This window comes from Drosophila ananassae (assembly GCF_017639315.1).
Source record: "Drosophila ananassae strain 14024-0371.13 chromosome 4 unlocalized genomic scaffold, ASM1763931v2 tig00000071, whole genome shotgun sequence".
NCBI classification, from domain to species: domain Eukaryota; kingdom Metazoa; phylum Arthropoda; class Insecta; order Diptera; family Drosophilidae; genus Drosophila; species Drosophila ananassae.
In genome coordinates, this window is record NW_025319041.1 from 2,702,638 (window position 1) to 2,723,098 (window position 20,461).

Genomic DNA, 20,461 nt, shown 5'->3' on the forward strand with positions numbered 1-20,461 from the left:
GATATCGTAGGGGTATACACATTTTTTTGCCTATATATGCAAATGTTGGGATATACCTTATCTACTTCACATTATCTACAGCAGCGATGCCCAGTCCTATTACTCTCGTTCGTTGTTGTTGGATTGCTCTGTCGGGTAGAACAAAATCATATACGCATGCTGCTCCCAACAGAGGCAAAGCAAATTACAATTTTGCATAGTTTAACCACATTTAACAAAGTTTCAAAACTTTTTGGCCTAGTGCGAAGGAATTTTGTTGATGGATTGGAAATAAAAAAAACAATCGCACATATGTACAAGCAATGCTTCGCCAACCCTTATCTACATTTATTACCTATATTAGTTTTGTTATTACTTGCATTAGTTTTACCTGTATTAGTTGAACTGTTTTTGCTAACTTTTGCTCGCAACAAATGCCGCGGCTAGCTCACAGAGTTTGGGGGATCGTTCCACCGAATTTATATATTCGACGTTATTGCCCGAGCCCAGAGATAACACACGTTTGCTTCGTTTTATAAATCTCCCCTTTATTTCGATGAAGTTACAAAAGGGTGAATCTCACCGGCTGCTCGGCTGAGCCGACCGACCCCTCGTCCTCCCGTCGATCCCCTGGATCTGGATCAGGATTCTATTGACTTTACCGGGGTGTCCCTGTTTGGTTTCACTGTTGGGCTTGAGTTCCGGAGCTGGCTACCCCTCGTTTTACAGGATTACACCTGGTCTTGACGGTCAAGGCGTACGCCAGGCCGATCCGTCGCTATCGCTATGACACCAGGATACTTGTCCGTGTCCGGGAATTCAGCTCCTCTGTTCTCGGCTCTCAAATTCCCGCCGCATTTCTATTGGCGGGCTTTCTTTGTTCGACCCGCTTGGGCCTCTGATTCGTATTGTTATTGTGCAGGTCATCGGACTTTGTCCAGATACCGACGCGACTGCTGCCCCCGCATGCCGTCTACACTCGACGCATTTCTTTTCTTTCGTACTTTCTAAACACAGTCCCGCTGGCCCGTCCGACACCGCCGTGTTAACTTGCCTGTCCCCCCCACACCCCTCTACTACTCCTCTTGCCACCTGTCTTTGCGTGTGGGAGATCTAATCACTTCACACTTCCCCCCTTCTTCGGGAACGACAGAAGCTTCGAGGATCCAGCTCCTTTTTGTTTTTGTTTTCTTTGTGCTTTTTTCTCTTCCTCTTTTCTTTTTTCCTGTGTGGATATCCCTATCCAACTACCCCCTTCTTTGGGTGACATAAGGATTGTTTCCCCTATATTTATACCCTTGCAGAGTGTATTATAATTTTGGTCAAAAGTGTGCAACGCAGAGAAGGAAACATCTCCAACCCTATAAAGTATATATATTCTTGATCAGGATCACCTCCTAAGTCGATGTGAGCATGTCCGTCTGTCCGTCTGTCTGTCCTATCGAATTGAAACTTTGCACACACCCTTCTTTCTGTTGCAGGCAGTACATAAGTCGGAACGGCCGGGATCGGTCGACTATATCCTATAGCTGCCATATAACTGATTGATCGGAAATGCCATAACTTTAGTGTTTTTTAAGTTAGAGGGTTGGAACTTTTCACACATGTTATATTTGACCAAAACATCTTATGTACAAAAGTTCATAAGGATCGGCCGACTATATCCTATAGCTGTCATAGAACGATCGGAATTGGCATAACTTTGCTGTTTTTTAAGTTAGAAAGATGGGATTTGGTACAGGTTCTATTTTGAAAAATAATTCAATATGCCAAATTTCCGCGATCCGCTACATATCTAATAATATAAGCTGCGTGGCGCCACCTAGCGGGCTGCGACTGAACTGCAAGGGTATATAAACTTCGGCTCCGCCCGAAGTTAGCTTTCCTTTCTTGTTTTTTATTAATTTTTTGTTTAAATAGAATTTACATACCAATATATTATATTTAATTGTGAAACAAATCTATGTCAAAATACATATGCCACCTATGGAATTTAGTTTATTTTTGTTTAAATTAAAAAAAAATACAAAATATATTTATAAAAATTGTTATTTTAATAGAAATACATTACTAATATGTATCTATTAAAAATTAAATCACTAATTGTTTTCCTTTAAGGGGGCATGCTCAGTTGGAGGGCCAAAGATTAGGCATTTTTCCCGAATTTTTTTCTCGTAAACTATTGAATTTTTTTGAAATATCGTTTTATTATGTGAAAGTACATAATTTTAACTTAAATTTGAAAAAAAAAAATTAGAAAATATTTAGGGGTTTCAAAGTTATGCCCCGTCGAAGTGAGGTCCGTCCGAAAAAGACGGGTCGCGGTGACCAAGACTGTGAAAATCTGGATCCTTTGAAATCAAAAAATGAAACAGATTTACATTTATTGAAAGTTTATCTACTACTTAATCGATGGATATTAAAAAAAAAATATTCGACAAAATGGCAACCTATCGAAGTTAAACAATCGTTTTTCGTTAAAAAAAAGCGGTAGTTTTTCAGCTGTACAAAAAAAAAGTTTTGCATAAAAAAATCAATTCTTCGATTAAGTACTAGATTATTATGTATTAAAAAAGCATGCTAAATTTCAAGACAATCGGGTCACTAGTTTTCGAGTAAGAGTGGTCACCGACTTCAAAAACGTAGTTTTGAGAAAAACGTGTTTAAAGTTTTAACTCACTATTACATAAACCGGACGCCCCTACCTTTAAACATGTGTATCTCAATGAATTTTCACCGGATCATTTCAAAATTTTGTCAACACATTTCTAAATATATACACTTTAAGAAAATGCAAAAAAAAAAATTCGATTTTTTAAAAGTTACAAGTGCGCCCTTCTATGTTAAGGCTGGGCTGACAGCTTCCCACATTACGGAAAGCTACAACATCCTGAATTTTCTCAGAATACGTGCTACGGTGGTACTTCACGCACACATTAACAGAGGTTTCATTCCTTTCAAACTCAACGCTGCCGAGTCTGGCCACAGTTGCAGAACATTTAGAGCGGCAAAGCCGAAGTTGTCTCGCCAGCCGCTACGAGATGAGGTGCACTTGTGTACCGGAATCCAATAACACTCGGCAAGACAGGAAGGCTTCAAATCGACCACAAACGCGTACATTGGCGGTTGGCAGGAACTGCAGTTCAGCATTGCCATCCAGGATCACGTCAGTGTTGATTAAACGGGATGGTGGGTTCGTAACGGAAACTGCATTGATGGGACCAGAGAGTCCGGTGGTGCCAAAGGAAGTGACTGCACGTTGGGCAGCGGGAAGCTGAGCATCCGAGTTCAAAATGTCTATCCTCTAGGCAAACAAAACAGCTAGTCAGCCGCCGCACTTCGTGGTACCGTTCCGCAATTGGCAAAGCAATGGATCTTGGACAAGCTGGCAAGTCGCGAGCCATATCACCGTGCACGGATCAGATCAGAAGATCTCATTGATGTGAGCCTGGAAAATTAGGCGTCGATTATTAAAGCGAATTCGTAAATGTCCATCATAATTAGCGTCTGCAATCTCCAGCGCTCTTACGGTCTCCAAAGCTGATTCCCGTAGACAAGAAATGGGCCACCTCAGCTTTTTTTTCGTTAGGTGGGGATGGCTGTCAGTGGTGGTTTTAATCATGACGCAGTCGGCTTTAACTAAGTTTCTGTAAATTCTGTAAATATGAGGGATGCAAAAAAAGAATTATCAGAATACATTTTTGGAAGTGGCTGTGGATAATGAGGTAGAAGGCTAATCAGTGGGCTTAGCTTGAAAATTTTTTTTCTTTATCGAATTTGGCTGATATTCTTGGCCGAAAAAATCGAATTGAACAGATGTGTACATGCACGGGCACATATATCTGCCTAAAATAAGTGTATTTAAATTTAATACATTTCGCCACCTTTATGTCGGCTTTTGTTTTGGCTTTGATGTAAGATATCAATTTTAGAAGTGTCAGGGGCAAGCCGAGAAACATAATTTTTATACCCTTGCAGATATTATTATAATTTTGGTCAAAAGTGTGCAACGCAGAGGAGACATCTGCTACCCTATAAAGTATATATATTCTTGATCAGGATCACCTCCTGAGTCGATTTGAGCATGTCCGTCTGTTTGTCTGTCTGTCTGTCCGTCCGTCTGTTTGTCTGTCCGTCTGTCTGTCGGTTTCTACGCAAACTAGTCTCTCAGTTTTAGAGCTATCGAGTTGAAACTTTGCACACATCCTTCTTTTCCTTGCAGGTAGTAAATAAGTCGGAACGGGGATCGGTCGACTATATCCTCTAGCTGCCATATAACTGATTGATCGGAAATGCCATTACTTTAGTGTTTTTTAAGTTTTTTAAGAGGGTTGGTACTTTCCACACATGTTATATTTGACCAAAATATCTTATGTACAAAATTTCATAAGGATCGGCCAACTATATCCTATAGCTGTCATAGAACGATCGGAATTGGCATAACTTTGGTGTTTTTTAAGTTAGAAAGATGGGACTTAATACAGAATACTCTTTGGGAAAAATAATTCAATATGCCAAATTTCATAAGGATCGGCCGACTCTATACGATCCGCTATATATTTAATAATATAAGATGTGTGGCGCCACCTAGTGACTGCGACTGAACTGCAAGTGTATATCAACTTCGGCTCCGCCCGAAGTTAGCTTTCCTTTCTTGTTTATATGCAATTTTGTACACCTATATAGCATATTTTCGTCACTAAAATTGATATCAGATATTTTGGGTTTCACATGCAGGTTCGTCACCGGTACTTTACCTCGTCAAGAGGTTTTTATACCCTTCCAGAGGGTATTATAATTTTGGTCAAAAGAGTGCAACGCACTGAAGGAGACATCTCCGACCCTAAAAAGTATATATTTTTGATCAGGATTACCTCCTGAGTCGATATGAGCATTTCCGTCTGTCCGTCTGTCGGACTGCGACTCAACTGCAAGGGTATATAAATTTCGGCTCCGTCCGAAGTTAGCTTTCCTTTCTTGTTATACCCTTACAGAGGGTATTATAATTTTGGTCAAAAGTGTGCAATGCAGTGAAGGAGACATCTCCGACCCTATAAAGTATATATATTCTTGATCAGAATCACCTCCTGAGTCGATATAAGCATGTCCGTCTGTCTGTCTGTGCGTCTGTCCGTCCGTCTGTCGGTTTCTACGCAAACTTGTCTCCCAGTTGTAGAGCTATCGAGTTGAAACTTTGCACACATCCTTCTTTTTTTTGCAGGTAGTACATAAGTCGGAACGGCCGGGATCGGTCGACTATATCCTATAGCTGCCATATAACTGATTGATCGGAAATGCCATAACTTTGGTGTTTTTTTAAGTTAGAAGGATGGGACTTTCAATGGATGCCTCTTGGGGCAAAATAATTCGATATGCAAAATTTCAAAATGATCGGCCGACTATATACGATCCGTTATATATCTGATAATATAAGATGCGTGGTGCCACCTAGCGGACTGTAACTCAACTGCAAGGGTATATAAACTTCGGCTCCGCCCAAAGTTAGCTTTCCTTTCTTGTTTTTTTTTAAATTTTTTTCATTGGTTTTTCTTTGATTGTTTTTCTTCTTCCTCCTAATATGTTTATTTTCCTACTATAAGTGTATATATATTTTTTGTGTTTTTTTTTGTTTTGAAATATTTTTTAATTTTTATATGTTTTTGGTTTTTATTTTTTTTATGTTTATTAATTATGAGTTATGCCTGCACCGGCTCCTGTGCTTGGGCTTTCAGGTCACTCAGGTGGGCCCTCTTTTCTTTCCTTGTGCCAGCGTGACGTAGCACAGCAATCACTGGCGACACAAAATTCACCACCGTGTACGGACCGTCGTACTTTGGCGCTAACTTCGCCGCGAAACCTTCGGCCGCTTTGGACAAATGGTGCTCCTTTGTCCACACTGTGTCCCCAATTTTCGGGCTCCACTCCCGCCTCCACAGATTGTAGTGACGAGCTTGCTCCTGCGCGGCGCGCTCCATGTTCCGTCGCAGCTCGAACACTTCTTGTAGCTTCGGTGCATTCTCCGAGGGCGTTGATTGTGTTGCGCCCGTCCCTAATGCCTCCTTATCATATAATGCTTTTGGCATTTTTGGCTCTCTGCCTTGGGTTACGAAGCATGGCGGGTATCCCGTAGAGTCTGACACGCTAGAGTTCACTGCCAGCATTAACTCTGGCCAGTGTTCGTCCCATGTCCTTTGATCTTTGCCTGCAAACTGGGCGACCATTGTCTTACCCGTCCTGTTTGCCTGTTTCTGTAGGATTTTCCTGCGGCGTGTATGGTGCGGTAAATTGATGTCGAGGTTGATCCTCGGGAAATTTTTTGAAGCTTCTATTGGTGCACTGGACACCATTGTCTGTCACCATCACCTTTGGCACCCCGTATCTCGCGATAATCCTTTCACGAATTGCCTTCTGCAGAGTCTCAGCTGTGGCTTTCAGTTGTGGCCTTCCGCGGCTTACATCTGATTTGGTTTATACATTTCTCGCACTTTCTGACATACTTCCTTATGTTCCTTTGCATCAATGGACAAAAGTACCTGGCAAGAAGTAATTTTGCAATTCTTTTTCTTCCGCCTAGATGTCCCGCTATCGGTTCATCGTGGTTCTCCTTTAGCACCTGCTGCCTCATATCCATCGGCACACACAGCTTCCATGATGCTACTTCTTCGTTTCTGGCTCTATGTGGACCATGTCGGTAAACCAGGCCTCTCTGCGCCTAAATTTTTCTCTGTGCCTATCAGCGTTTGACTGGCGTAAGCGACCACTCGCTCGCCCTTATCAGTATCTTGCGTCAGAACTGCACCCACGCCATAGTCGCTGGCGTCTGTTTGCAGCACAAATTTCTTTGATAAATCCGGGCATGCCTGCACTGGATCCTCTGCTAACCGCGACTTTAGATTATTAAACGCCTCTTGGTGTCTTGCCGTCCATTCCCACTTTGTTCCTTTTCGTAGGAGATCGTTTAATGGTTTTGCGACCCCTGCGAAGTCTGCAACAAATCGCTGCTACCACGACGCCATCCCAATGAACTGACGTACCCCCTTCACGTTTATTGGGGATTTCGCTGCAACCTTTCCGGGATCCATACCAATTTCCTGACTCGTTATGAGGTGGCCCAGGTACAATAGCACTCCCTGAAGAAATGGAACTTGTGCGTGTTTATCCTTATGTTTGCCTTCAGTCTACGGAATACCTCCTTCAAATTCGCCATATGCTCCTCCCTTGTTCGTCCGATCACGATGATGTCATCCTGATACGCGATACGTGCGGAGCCATATCCGGGCCTATGACCTGGTCTTAGGCCCTTTGAAACGTTGCCGAGGCTGAGTATAAACCGATCGGCATCACCTTCCACTGATACAGACCTTCCCCTGGTACCGTAAAGGCCGTGTACTTTTTGCTCCCTTCCGCCAGTGGGATTTGCCAATAGCCATCTTCTAATCATTCAATAGGTCGAGGCTGCTAAAAATTTTGCCTCCCTCAATTGTTTCAGTATGAAGTTTATCCGTGGCATCGGGTATGCATCCTTTACTGATTTTGCGTTTATTTGTCGGAAGTCCACGCAAATTCTCCATTGACCCGTCTTTTTCTTTACCATGTCGATGGGTGAGCTGTAAGCGCTATTTGAAGCTATTCTCCGCTAGCTTTTCTGAAATGAAGCTAGCCGTTGCCCCGGTGTCTCTCATGGCCTTTACTTCTGCACCTCCGACCTTGATAACCGCCGCCAACTGCTGATCGTCTCCTGATAATCGTCCAACTATTTCTGAGAGGCGGCTCGCGCTGGCTAGAATGCTGGCAAGAGCTGGCAAAAAAGGAAAGCTAACTTCGGGCGGATTCGAAGTTGATATACCCTTGCAGGAATGTAGCATCTAATAGTATTTAAAATATATCGGATCGTATGTAAATAGCAGATCCTTATGAGAATTTCACCATCCAATCAATTTTCTAATAAAAAAATGTTGTAAACAGCCCCAAGCATCTTTAAAAAAACACAGTTGCGTCATTTCCGATCGTTGAGTTAAATGGCAGCTTTAGGTTATGGTCAGTGATCCTTAAGAAATTTGGATTAGATTCGGATTAGATTGCCCGCAATGAAATCTGTACCATGTCCCATCTCCCTAACTTAAAAAACACCAAAGTTATGCCAATGCCCATCTTTCTATGACAACTATAGGATATATTAAGCCGGTCCTTATGAAATTTTCCACATAAGATATATTCGCCAAATACTACATGTGTGAAAAGTCCCAACTCTCTAATTTAAAAAATACCGAGTAATGGCATTTCTGATCAATCAGATCAATATGACAGCTATACGATATAAAACTGTAAATTTGTCTTCAAAATTCATCTGCGACCTTAGATCTGGTCATTGCCGATTTATGCCTCTACAGAGAAATCTCCAAATTATCAGTGATTCCAAAGTTATCCGAAAGATTAATAACTTCTCATTTGAAACCCCTTTGTACTTTAATTTCTGTTCGCGTCTTCCGCTCTATTCTCGTCGCTTCCTCTCGTGCATTCGATCGGCCACCTGCATCTGCCGTCACGCGCTAGCGTTTTTCTCGCTCTCTCGCGGGATCTCTCGGTCGCTCCGCAGCATCAAGCGTTGAGCCGCGCTCCCGCGTCATTATTCTAATTCGGTCGTCAACCCTACTCAGTCACATATGTAAACATATCATTTGTAGAAACGGCAATTAAATAAATTTCTATAAATCGAACTGTGCTTGTTTTTATTAAAGCCATTATTTAGAACACAAAAATAAAGCTCTCGAAAATGCTCTGTAACTTAACTTTTGGTGAACCCCGACGTAATTGTGCTTAGGAAAATAATTTTTTAAATTATTTTTTAAAATAACAAATAATTTAAAAAATTATTTTCCGTTGAATATTTAAGCTTCGTGGCTGTAAATATATAAACATAAACAAATAAACAAATTAAAAAATATTATTCGGTTTGTGATTTGTGCGCGAAATATTAGCATCTTTTGACATACTTACATACGCTGTTTGCAGAGTGCTACAATCGCTTATACATAAGTTAAAAAGATTTTATTAATATTCTTTTTAAAAAAAAAGAATACGTGAAAGAACTTTTTCACGTTTTGTTTATTTGAGTATCGGATTAGAACTGTAAATTGTGATTCTTATAAATAATAATTACACCTATGCGTTGCTCCATCGCTGCCGCGATCTCGGTCGCGGTTGCTGCTGCTCCTGGCGTCCCTCGATGTCATTGGTGGCTGATGTTGTTGCTGTAGCTTAAGTCCATATCTTCATTGCTGATTGGTCAATGCAAGTGCATTGTGTTGTTGGTGGATGCACTTTCCATTAAGTTCAGTGAGCTTTGCCAAATATTTGGGTGTTTTCTTTCTTTTGGCTTTCCCACGATCGCAAGCATAATCAATGCTTACTCAGCGCACGTGTCTTTCGATCCGTGTGACCCTTATTGGTGCCACGGCATCATATTGCATCCGGTGCACGGTGCACTCAATGCGTTTATGTAAGCTCTTTTGCAGTTGTTATTGAGAACTTATGTGCTTGGACTTAGCGTTTTATTAATATTATCTAGTATTTGACATTTTAGGTGTTAACTCTTCCCCCCTTAAACGGGCGTCCTCGTTCGCAACGTAGAAGAGAACAGGGTTAGGTGGGGTTGGATCCGCCGGTGTTTTTGTCGTTTTCGGGGCGGCTTCTTTTGGTCTGCACCTTCTAACTAGCTTTATGATCAGACTTACGATCATGATGAGCAGGATAGTGGCTGACGTATAATTCACGGAAGCCTCGATTATCTTCTCTTCTTTAATTTTTTCCAGAATCTTAGTGTTATTTATGTTTAATTCTTTAATTAATTGAAGGGAGAGGACTTAATTAATAGGACTTAGTTAATTTTAGGGTTTACCGCTGACAGTTGGAATAGCGGAGGTTCGGGGTCTACCACAGTGACCTCTTCCGTTCTGTAGATGTTTTCGCCGATCTGTACCGTGGAGTTCCTGTGTTGGATGATGAAGGATCCTTGAAGATTAAGGTTCTTTCCGTCCAAAGACACCATTCCGTTAAAGTCGTTCAGCATCAGTGTTCCTGGTAGTAATTCCTCAAAATTAGGCACATGTTGGCTGTTGATTGCCTTGCATTCCGGTGGTCTTAGGTTTAATAGAGCGCTTACGCAAGTGTCGTTGCTTAAGTCTAACAGTTTATCCTTAACACAAATGGTTCTATCATTATGCGATTCACATGGTTTTGATATCGCGAATAGTTCCTTTTTACATTCTAACAAGATTATATATTTTATGTTATATATTATATGGGCTTTTTTTACTGCTTTGACTAATAGGGTTCTACAAATTTTTTTATTTATTATTGGGATACTTATGATATACAGAAGAGCTTTATTATTCGATGCAAGTTTGACTTTTGAAAATTCTAGTAATTCTTCCATATTAATAAACAGGTTATTTCCTTTATTAACAATTTGTTCTGAAATATTGGTTTCTATTGTTGAGAATATAAAAGAGTTAATAATATTTGTTTTGGCCCAAGTTATTGCATGTAGTATATTAGATATTTCTTCTTTTAATATTTGAATTCTATATCTGAGGATATTTGCCTCTTCATTAATTATTTCGTTTGAATATTTAGTTATTTTTAAAATGGCATTCGTTACGTTACCTATTTGATTAATTTTCTCACTTAATTTTTTATTTATTATGACCTGCTTATTATTATTTTCTAATTGTCCGTTTATTTTGTTCTTTAGTATTTCATGATCATGGTGGTCCGGTGTTCCTGCCAACCATTTCCATGCCTTTCCTAGGATTTCTATTGCTCTTTTTTGTCTATTGCTTGTTTTTAGTTTGAGAAGGTTTTGTTTTATCTGATTTAATTCGTAAGACAGGTAGGGGTATAGATGGTGTGATGGTGTGAGGCTGTTTAGTCCTTTGTTAAGTTCGTCAAATGTATTGTCGTATTCTTTTAGGTCGAATGTATGGATGATTTTGAATGTTCCCTCTTGTTTGGCCGCAAGTCCAGTCTCAAGTGAGATCACTTGTGAATTTGAATAATCAAGGACCGTGGACAGGCTGAGGCAAGTTGGTATGAATAGTCTGAAAGTTAGTTTCTGATGTTATTCTTGTGTATTATTTTACCGGATTGAGTTTTTATTGTAGTGTTATTATTTTCTTTGACTTTTTCTTTTTTATAGCGTGGGATAAGTTTGGTACCTAGTCTTTTGTCGATTTTTACATGAATTGTATCTCCTGTCTCGTATTGTTTTGGCTGTATTTTATCCTGATTATGGTATTCTAAGTCGGCTACTTGTTTTTTTTTTATTTTTTCCCTGATTTCGGTCCGCTGTTTCTCTATGTCTTCTTTGGTGTTCGGAGTGGACCTCCTGAAAAACACCTCAACTGGTTTTTCCTCTATTACTGAATGGATAGACCCATTATATTCTTCGACTGATTTGAAAATTAGGTCTTCGAACGTCATACTCCCGTTGTCTTTTTTAATGCATCTCATGATTTCTGAAAGTGTTGAATGAAATCGTTCTACCTGACCATTACTGGTTGAAGCGTATGGGGCTGTTGTATGGACTGATATTTTAAGTTGATCTTCTAAGAGGAATCGAATCGCTGCAGAGTTTAAAGCGCGTTCGTTGTCCATTACTACCCACTTGGGCATGCTGAATGCTATCAGCATTTCTCTCAAAGGCGCTTTAATGTCCTCGGAGGCCCTTGATTTTAATATTTTGATTCGGGCGTATTTTGAGAACTTGTCGAGACCAGTTAGAATATTATTTTTTTCTGTAATATAAATGTCTATGTGGATGATTTCTCCTGGGTACTTAGGGATGGGAGTTGGTTGGATTGCCCCCTTCGGTGGGTGTCTATCGTATTTGGATTCTCTACATGTTTGACAGGATTGGACTATTGCCTGAATTTTCTTTTGAGCTTGTGCGAAGAAGTATTTTTTAAGAATTTGTATTTTGTTTTCTTTTGCGTCTATGTGTGCCCTTTTGTGCTCTAATGATCTGATTCTGGGTTGTTTCTGATGGTACATCTTCAACTTGACTACTAGTAAACCTAACTTTGTAAGGCTTGAAGTGCGTAGGATAAATAGTTTGAATTTTTCCCATTATTTCTTCTGAAGTGTAGATACCATTGATAATTCTAATCGGATCTAATCGGGCTCGGAGTATGTTAATGATTTCCTGTTCTGTGTAAGAAATCTTTTTTATTATATGGCGATGAAAAGTTGGAAATGGCATTTCGAAGTTATACGCATCAGTGTTTTCTTTTAATAAAAAAATTTGGTTTTTAAATGCGTTCATCGGGGCTTCTACTGAGAATATTAGATTATGTGAGGAACTTTCGTCGCTCAATTCGTCGGTCAATTGGAATTCCTTCGTGAAGTCTGGGTACGCTAATGTTACATCCCTAGATATAAGTGTGTTTTTAAGTTTTTTCAAATGCACCCGTTGCTTCTTTGTCTAGGTTAATAGCTATTCTGCTTGACTTGTATTTGGATACGCGTCCTTCTTCTCCCCTTAAAAGGGCAGTTAAAGGTTTGGCAATCTTCGCATAATCTTTAATAAATCTCCTATCATAGCCTGTCATTCCTAGAAATGATCGAAGTTCCTTTAGTGTTTTAGGTATTGGGAAGTTTTTAATTGGCTTGATTTTTTCGATGTTGCTTTTAACTCCCTCTTCTGAAATCGTGTATCCCAGAAAATTAACTTCTTTTTTGAAAAAGTGGCATTTGTCGATTTGTATCCTCATATTGGCTTTTTGTAATGTTAGAAACACTTTGTTCAAGTTTTCGGCATGGTCGTTTTCTGTTTTGCTGAAAACAACGATGTCGTCGTACACATAACAGTTTTTCCCTATGTGTTCTCGCAAAATGACATCTAAAGCTCTTTGAAATATGGCTGGTGAATTTTTTAATCCAAATGGTAATCTGGTAATTCGTATTTGCCTCCATTTACTGCGAATGCAGTTTTTTCCATGTCTGACTCTTTAAGTGGTATTTGATGAAATCAACTTTTTAGGTCTAGTACTGAGAAGAATCTGTTGTTTCCTAATTGTGCGATTATTTCGCCTATTTCAGGAATGGGGTACCTATCGGATATTGTTACCTCATTGAGCTTTCTATAACCAATAACTAGCCTGTATTTTTGTTTTTCATTAGAATCGATTTTTTCGGGACTACCCAAACTGGTGCATTATAGGGTGACCGTGAGGGTCTAATAATGCCATCCTGCAGCATTTCTTGAATTTGTTGTTCTACTTCTTGCCTAAGCGATGCCGGATATGGGTAGTGCTTTCCGTAGACAGGGGTATCGGAGGAAGTCCTAATTTCACCTACAACTCTGGTAGTGTAAGTTAGTTTCGTTTCAGGATCGGCAAAAAGGTTTTTATGGGTGTCGATAAATTTTTTGATTATTTCTCTTTGAGTTTCTGTCATATGTTCGTCTGTTGGTCCGATCTTGTTTACGGCTTGTGCCTCTAATTTATGGATTTTAATTTTCCTATTATTTTCTAACAGCAGAATATCATTTTTAACATCTATTATTGTCGTTACCTACAATTCCATGGAAGGTTTTCAGTGTATCTAATAGAAAGAATTTTAGTGGGGTATGATATGTTGGGAAGTTTAACTATTGTATGTTGTTTTATTTCGTTATTCCCTCCTACTGAATTTACTGTAAAGTTGTTACTATTGGGTTTAGGGCTTGGTACTAGTTTCGCTTGAATGTAATTTTGATTTGAGCCGGTGTCAATTAAGAATTTCAGAGTTTTGCCGTTCCCGATAGTTACCTTAAAATAGGGTAAGGAGGAACGGTTTATTCTAAAAAATATAATTCTGACATATCAATGGATTACTGTTGTTCGGATTCCGCTTGCCATGAAGCTTCTTCATCCAGCTCGTTTATTCCATTCTCTTCCGATGACTGAAAATATTCTTGTTCCTCATCTACTTCTGGTTGTATATTGAACTGGCGTTGCATTTTATTAGTATTTTGAACATTTGTGCTGATCAGGGGTCGTTTCCCTACAAAATTGTTGTCCTGAGGTCTATTCATATTGTTAACGTGGCGTGAACAAATAGACTGGTCTACGTCCATGGGTGTTGGCTTTGGTTGGGGTCTGGGAGGTGGGTTGGGGTTAAAGAAAGCTTGCGCTCCTGGTTGATTTGTCTGAGTTTGGTTGAGTGGGTTAGGTCGGTTTGGTGTTGTTTCAAATACCCTTGGTGGGATTGCGGGTTTTTTTACTTGGCTTGGGTAATAGTACAGATTTGGTTGAAAATTTGGTTTGGTCATTCGGGGTAGGGCTTGTGGCGGATACCCTCTAGTGGGTATTAAGTTATCTCTTCTGGGGTGAATGTTTTTTGGTGTTTGGCCATTCCTAGTGTTCCGATTCTCTATTAGATTGCAAAGATGTAATGCATGTCCTAAGTCGTGGGGTTCTTTAATAGCCAGAAGTTGGGAAAGATTGCCGTTCAGGCCTCTTACAAATGTATCCAGTGCTTTCTCTCTGTCAGTGCCTGCTGTCAGTGCCTGTATAGTTTCCTGCGATGCTTCGAGATTCCCAATTTGGTTCAAAATCAAAGAAAGTTGTTGGTATACGGCTTGATAGAATTCGACTATCGAGTTGCTGCCTTCGTTAAGTGCATACAACTGATATTCTAGTGTCTTTAAGTCTCTCCTATCAGCAAAGTGTGCAGTCAGACACTTTGATATTGCCTCCCAGTCCAAAGGTGTGTTATAGGACTTGAGGACAGCATCTGCTTGACCGACGATTTTGTTCCTAATCGCTAATATTATGCCATAATATTTTGGGGACCCCTTTTTACTGTCATAAATTTTTAAAACCCTTTCTACACTTTTCTTCCAAGATGAATTTTCGGTCTTGTTTCCGAAAAAGTCTCTAAGTGTCCGCACTATGTCTGGTAATTTATCTAACTCACCAATATTGTGGGCTAGTTCCCTTTTAATTATTTGGTCTGAAAAGTTTGAAAAGTCCTTGTTTGGGTTAATGATTTCCTTTACTAACCCAGCTAGGTTCTCTTGAAGTACGTCCCTAATTTTCTCTTCAATGTCTTTTTCCGTCAGTAGTTTCGAACTCGTCCTTACAGAGGACGAAGGTCCTGCAAGATTTCCCATCCTATCTACTAAGTCCTGCTCAGTCATCTTAATGAGGTTTTTGATGGATGATCGTTAGTGGTCTTATGGGGGTAAGATGTTTGGATGTCAGACGAATTATATTTAATTTTTCTAAAAATTCTAGTTTAGATCTTCGTAAGGTTTCAATTGGAGCATATGTTATTAATTTGTATGATTTTATTGGGATTTCCTTAAACTTAATTTTTATATCCTTTTTAATATTATTCTTAAAAATTCACTTCCTCTCTTTATCTTAAAGCGGACGGACGTGTTTTTTTGTGCGCACTACGTTTTTGTAAAATTTGCAATAAGCTTTCTATAAACAATCGGTGTTTATTTCTTTACTGATATAAAAACAAATTGCAATGTTTTATATCCGTATCCCTTCGCGTGTGCAGTGATATATTTGGAGGTAAAATAATTATTTATTTAATTTACTTTCCAAACATAGCCCTGCTCTGCTTCTTCATCTCCTACGGTGTTGTTGCTATTCTTTTGCTTCTACTCTTGCTCAATAGAGATTTTTATCTCTATTTCTTTAAATCTTACTAACTTGCACTAACTGCTCTCTTTAATCTCCCCTTCTCGTTTCCTTGGTACAGTGGTTCAAGGTTCCTCATTAATAAAATCAAATAATATTTTTAAATTAATTATTAATTTTTTTAATAATTTTTAATAAATTAATTATTTAATTTTTAATAATTTTTAATAAATTAATTATTTAATTTTAATAATTTTTAATAAATTAATTATTTAAATGTTTAATAATTATGGATTTTAAATTGGTCTGTGCATTAAAGTCTTGCAATAAGACAATCTCGTCTTCCCAGCCTACCATCCATTGCTGGCTCTGTGAAAACGTTTTACACGCTAAGTGTGCCGGGTTCACGGCCTCAGTTTCGGATGCAATCTCGCGTAGGTCTGGTCTCCACTTTTGCTGTGATGGTTGTCGTGCTGTTCAGGACGAAATGAGGTCGTTCATGAGGCAGACTAAAAGCGGTTTCAAGGAGTTGAAAAATCAATGACCAACTCTGTGCGCTTGATACACAGTTTAGTAGCCTTCAACTACTAAATGAGTCTCCAAAGCGTCAGAAATCCGCTTTTAGTGATGTGCTCTGGTCGAATTATCTTCAGCCTGCTCAGCCGACAACTATGCAGCCGCTTATATCTCTGGCCACCCCAAGGGCCGGACCTGAGAAAAATTCGACTTCCGAATGTCTCGGAATCAATGAGCAATTGTCCGATATGTCCTCTGTGGCATCGCTTCAAGTGATCCCAGACCCAATAATTCAAACTCCTGTAACAGTCACCAAACAGGGTAATAAACCGTCCGGACCCCCGGTACGCACTGATGCCGCAGTATTAGTTACGGCGGCACCAAAACCCTTGCAGGTGATCCCACCATCGAAACACATTTTTGTTTCCCGGCTTGCCCCTGATACTTCGGAGATTGATATCTCGGCTTACATCAAAGCCAAAGCAAAAGCCGACATAAAGGTGGTGGATATTACAAAATTTAAATATTCTTACACCAGGCACACGTCATCTTTCAAAATACGTGTGCCCTTGCAGATGTTCAAGACGATCTGTTCCGCCAGCTTTTGGCCAGAGAACATTTTCGTCCAAGAACATCAACCAAGTACGTTGAAAAAAAAGATAACCAAACCTGTGGGTGTAAAACTCCCACATGTTAAGGAAACTGATCAACCTTCCACCTCATCTTCCTCAATCTCAAAAAACTAATGTCTTCATTAACACTTACCTATCAGAATACAAGAGGGTTACGTAGTAAACTTCCCAAACTGTATTCTGATAGTTCTTCTTTTGCATCCCACATTATTGTATTTACAGAAACTTGGTTAAAGCCGGAGATCTTAAGCTCCGAAGTTTTTCCCAGTAGGTACACCACTTTTAGATGTGATAGAACTTTGCGAAGGGGAGGAGGAGTGCTAATTTCTGTAGACTCCAAATTCGCTTCTGAAGAGGTAAAATCACAAGAGTTTGGTGACATTGAATTTCTTTGCATCAAAATCACTTTGTCCGATCAATCTTTGTATGTTACCGTTCGTACATACCACCTTCGTCCGAACCGCCAATATACTGGCAACATTTGTCCGCTATTCGTTTGGTTTTCGATCGTCTGTCTGATGGTGACCAGCTGATAGCTGTTGATGTTGATAATTCACCGTCTTTACAGCTTAACTCCCACCATGACTTCCCTGAGGGCACGTTCGACATGTCACTCGGGCAAATTAACCACGTTAGAAATTCTTTAGGTCGGCTGTTGGACTTATGTTTCGTTTCTGATCCTGATGGAATTACTCTTTCCAGAACTTTGCCCCTTTCTAACCCTGAGGATCCATATCATCCCACTCTTGAGGTTTCAATCGAAAATAATTACTTTTTTGACCTTAAGCCTACAGTTAAATCTCAGAAAGTTCGTTTCTTTCGTAAGGCTGACTTTACGAAATTAAATAAGTTAATTTTGGAATTTGATTGGTCTGATTTACTGGCATGCGAGGATATAAACATCGCATTACAAAAATTTTATTACACTTTGAACATATTTTTCGACGCTTGCGTGCCATGGAAATATCCGTCCGCTTCAACGAATCCGCCTTGGTATACAAGGCACCTTATAAATTTAAAGAATAGTATGAGTAGACTTTTAAACAAACATAGATTATCTGGCTGTACAGTTAGTTATTCAAGATACTTAGTAGCTCGGTCCAATTTCACCGTGCATAACGCAGAATGTTATAGGAGTTATATTCGCCGCTGCAGGATTCAGTTTACTCAGGATCCGAAGCAGTTCTCAGCCGACAACTTTGCAGCCGCTTATATCTCTGGCCACCCCAAGGGCCGGACCTGAGAAAAATTCGACTTCCGAATGTCTCGGAATCAATGAGCAATTGTCCGATATGTCCTCTGTGGCATCGCTTCAAGTGATCCCAGACCCAATAATTCAAACTCCTGTAACAGTCACCAAACAGGGTAATAAACCGTCCGGACCCCCGGTACGCACTGATGCCGCAGTATTAGTTAAGGCGGCACCAAAACCCTTGCAGGTGATCCCACCATCGAAACACATTTTTGTTTCCCGGCTTGCCCCTGATACTTCGGAGATTGATATCTCGGCTTACATCAAAGCCAAAGCAAAAGCCGACATAAAGGTGGTGGATATTACAAAATTTAAATATTCTTACACCAGGCACACATCATCTTTCAAAATACGTGTGCCCTTGCAGATGTTCAAGACGATCTGTTCCGCCAGCTTTTGGTCAGAGAACATTTTCGTCCAAGAACATCAACCAAGTACGTTGAAAAAAAAGATAACCAAACCTGTGGGTGTAAAACTCCCACATGTTAAGGAAACTGATCAACCTTCCACCTCATCTTCCTCAATCTCAAAAAACTAATGTCTTCATTAACACTTACCTATCAGAATACAAGAGGGTTACGTAGTAAACTTCCCAAACTGTATTCTGATAGTTCTTCTTTTGCATCCCACATTATTGTATTTACAGAAACTTGGTTAAAGCCGGAGATCTTAAGCTCCGAAGTTTTTCCCAGTAGGTACACCACTTTTAGATGTGATAGAACTTTGCGAAGGGGAGGAGGAGTGCTAATTTCTGTAGACTCCAAATTCGCTTCTGAAGAGGTAAAATCACAAGAGTTTGGTGACATTGAATTTCTTTGCATCAAAATCACTTTGTCCGATCAATCTTTGTATGTTACCGTTCGTACATACCACCTTCGTCCGAACCGCCAATATACTGGCAACATTTGTCCGCTATTCGTTTGGTTTTCGATCGTCTGTCTGATGGTGACCAGCTGATAGCTGTTGATGTTGATAATTCACCGTCTTTACAGCTTAACTCCCACCATGACTTCCCTGAGGGCACGTTCGACATGTCACTCGGGCAAATTAACCACGTTAGAAATTCTTTAGGTCGGCTGTTGGACTTATGTTTCGTTTCTGATCCTGATGGAATTACTCTTTCCAGAACTTTGCCCCTTTCTAACCCTGAGGATCCATATCATCCCACTCTTGAGGTTTCAATCGAAAATAATTACTTTTTTGACCTTAAGCCTACAGTTAAATCTCAGAAAGTTCGTTTCTTTCGTAAGGCTGACTTTACGAAATTAAATAAGTTAATTTTGGAATTTGATTGGTCTGATTTACTGGCATGCGAGGATATAAACATCGCATTACAAAAATTTTATTACACTTTGAACATATTTTTCGACGCTTGCGTGCCATGGAAATATCCGTCCGCTTCAACGAATCCGCCTTGGTATACAAGGCACCTTATAAATTTAAAGAATAGTATGAGTAGACTTTTAAACAAACATAGATTATCTGGCTGTACAGTTAGTTATTCAAGATACTTAGTAGCTCGGTCCAATTTCACCGTGCATAACGCAGAATGTTATAGGAGTTATATTCGCCGCTGCAGGATTCAGTTTACTCAGGATCCGAAGCAGTTCTCAGCCGACAACTTTGCAGCCGCTTATATCTCTGGCCACCCCAAGGGCCGGACCTGAGAAAAATTCGACTTCCGAATGTCTCGGAATCAATGAGCAATTGTCCGATATGTCCTCTGTGGCATCGCTTCAAGTGATCCCAGACCCAATAATTCAAACTCCTGTAACAGTCACCAAACAGGGTAATAAACCGTCCGGACCCCCGGTACGCACTGATGCCGCAGTATTAGTTAAGGCGGCACCAAAACCCTTGCAGGTGATCCCACCATCGAAACACATTTTTGTTTCCCGGCTTGCCCCTGATACTTCGGAGATTGATATCTCGGCTTACATCAAAGCCAAAGCAAAAGCCGACATAAAGGTGGTGGATATTACAAAATTTAAATATTCTTACACCAGGCACACATCATCTTTCAAAATACGTGTGCCCTTGCAGATGTTCAAGACGATCTGTTCCGCCAGCTTTTGGTCAGAGAACATTTTCGTCCAAGAACATCAACCAAGTACGTTGAAAAAAAAGATAACCAAACCTGTGGGTGTAAAACTCCCACATGTTAAGGAAACTGATCAACCTTCCACCTCATCTTCCTCAATCTCAAAAAACTAATGTCTTCATTAACACTTACCTATCAGAATACAAGAGGGTTACGTAGTAAACTTCCCAAACTGTATTCTGATAGTTCTTCTTTTGCATCCCACATTATTGTATTTACAGAAACTTGGTTAAAGCCGGAGATCTTAAGCTCCGAAGTTTTTCCCAGTAGGTACACCACTTTTAGATGTGATAGAACTTTGCGAAGGGGAGGAGGAGTGCTAATTTCTGTAGACTCCAAATTCGCT

General features: G+C 39.9%; 1 protein-coding gene across 6 annotated transcripts in view; it reads left to right on the forward strand.

Annotated features, from left to right (window-relative positions):
* The window catches only part of LOC6503310 (synaptotagmin-7), a 203,735-nt gene that overhangs the window by 93,196 nt on the left and 90,078 nt on the right, over window positions 1–20,461 (forward strand). The gene's annotated exons all lie outside the window — the stretch shown is intronic.